The following is a 2,761-nucleotide window of genomic DNA, read 5'->3' on the forward strand; positions in this document are numbered from 1 at the left end:
GTGCCTGGGTGGCTCAGTCGGTTGAGCATCAGACTCTCAATTTTGGCTCAGGTCATGATCTCATGTGTCATGAGATCAAGCCCAAGTCAGCATGGAGCCCACTTGGGATTCTCTTTCTCTGCCCCTCCCCTGCTCATGCTCTCTCTCTCAAAATAAATAAACATTTTTTAAAAAGTTGAATCTGAATCTAATCAAGCTTTTGTCTCCAACTTCCAGTAAAGAGAAATAATGACACTGCAAGAAAGCAATCCGACAAATCCAGAAGGTGGGCCAATGTACAGACAAATGACCTCATTTCTTCAACGACTTCAGAGTATTAAAAAAAGGTGTTCTAGATTGTAGGAGACTTAAGAGACATTATCAAATGCAATGAGTGGACCTTGTTTGGATCCTGAGTCAAACAAACCAACTGTAAAAGATATTTTTGAGACAGTGGAGAAATCTGAATATGGGCTGAGGACATTAAGAACAAAGACAGATGTTAGGAAACCATTATTGGGGTGCCTGGGTGGCTCTGTTGGTTAAGTGTCCTGCTTCGGATTCTGTGTCTCTCTCTCTCTCTCTCTGCCCCTCCCTGGCTTGTGCTTTCTCTCACTCTCTCTCTAAATAAACGTTAAAAAAAATTTTTTTTAATGGAATGGGTAGAACCAGTGTGGCAAAATGTTTATAATAGCTGAATCTGTGAGATCAGAGTTTGGGAGCTTATTATGCTATTCTATTTTTATGTTTGAAAACGTTAACTTGCCTCTCCCACCAAAAGAGTTAAAGCAGACATGCACTCATACATACGCAAAATGAAACATGGGCACAAGCGCTCAAACCTTCCAGACGTTCTGTGAATTCCAGACACTTCTCACAGCACTCACTTCTAATCCTCTCAGCACTTTGTGCAATGATATAAAATGGTGTAAGATTGTTTATAGATTTTTAATCCCCTAGATTGTATGCTCACAAGGATGGAAATATGTTTTCTTATTATGCTTCCTCATAAAATGATTAACTATTGCTTTATGTGATAACCTAAAAAGTCTGTGTATTTAATTTCTCTACATCAAGTGTTTTATATGCCAGACAGGCATGATATCTCTAGCTAGTATTTAATGAATTATTTGGGGGGGGGGAAGGAATAATTGTTTCCTAAAGAATACTTCTTTCCTGGGCGCCTGGGTGGCTCAGTCGGTTAAGCGTCCGACTTCAGTTTAGGTCATGATCTTACGGTTTATGAGTTTGAGCTCTGTGTTGGGCTCTGTGCTAACAACTCAGAGCCTGGAACCTGCTTTTGATTCTGTGTCTCCCTCTTTCTCTGACCCTTCTCTGCTAGCACTCTGTGTGTGTCTCTCTCTCAAAAATAAATAAACATTAAAAAAATAAAAAGAATAATTCTTTCCCAAGGTAATTCTTCCTAGTTTATCTTTTAGGGGGGAAAATCTAGATTTTAAAACACAATACTTATTTGTCTAAATCCAGACAAGTCTTAGTGAAGTACTGTGGCTTTGTGGGTTTCTGTTTTTGTTTTTTAATTTTTTTTTCTTTTTTTTTTTTTTGGAGAGAGCTCAAGTTGGGGAGAGAGGCAGAAGGAGAGAGAATCTCTCCCGCTCAGCACGGAGCCTGACAAGGGGCTCCATCCCATGACCCTGGGATCATGACCTAAGCCGAAATCAGGTGCCCCAGCTGTGGCTTTGTTAAAAACAGAAACAGAAGTTCTGATCTGTTAAAGATAAACACCAAGGTAATATGGGTTACATTATATATTTCCCAAGATGTGTTTTAAAATACTTGAATAGAAAAAGAATAGATATGGTAGCTATTGGAACAGTAATGGAATTCACTGAACTAACCACTCCACTAATAGCCTCCCCCATTTGAGTTAATGGCAATTCCATTCTTCCAATTGCTTAGGCCAAAAACCTTGGAGTAATATCTTTGTCTGCTTTCCTTCGTTCACACCCTCACATCCAATCAGGTAAGAAATGTTATTTGCTTCATGTGCAAAATATATTCAGAATCTGACTACTTTTCACCATTCCATTGGTACCACCACAGCCTCCTAAGCCCTCACCCTGCTTCCCAGCCTCCCCCACTCCTCACAGTCCATGCACAACACCAGAATGGAGAGTAATCTTTCAGAACATAAGTAGATTACATCACTTCTCTGTCAAAACTCTCCAATATATCCCTACTTTACTCGAAGTACAAGGTCTACTACAGGCTTACATCTGGTCCTCACTACCTTCCTGTCCTCATTTCCTACTATTCTCCCCCTTCTTCACTTCTGCCATCCAAACTGGCCTCATCATAGCTCCTCAAGCTCACCAGGCAAGTTTCCATCTCCGGACCTTTGAAGTGATTATTCTCTCTGCCTCACTTTGCCCTCAGATAGCTACACTGCTCATTTCCCTCATCTCCATCAAGTCTTTGCTTGAAGGTCATCCCAGTGAGGCCTACCTTAACCATCCAACTCAGCACTCTTCGTCCTCTTTCTCCGCTTCATTGTTCTCCAGAGCTTTATCACCTCTCTACATCTTGTACAGAATTCACTTATTTTGGTAAGTTCATTTAATCCACAGCTAGAATGGAAACTCTACGACAAACAAGCACTGCTTTATCTCCAGTGCCTAAAAGTACCTCGCACAGAGAAACAACTCAATGTTGAACTGAACTGCCATAATCTGGACAGGAGGAAATTCCAGTGGTCTCTAGAAAAAAATGTTATTTTTGCTAAAATATAAACACAGACAATGAAGATGAATGCTAAATAAAA

Source organism: Neofelis nebulosa, chromosome 2 (assembly GCF_028018385.1).
Source record: "Neofelis nebulosa isolate mNeoNeb1 chromosome 2, mNeoNeb1.pri, whole genome shotgun sequence".
NCBI lineage: Eukaryota > Metazoa > Chordata > Mammalia > Carnivora > Felidae > Neofelis > Neofelis nebulosa.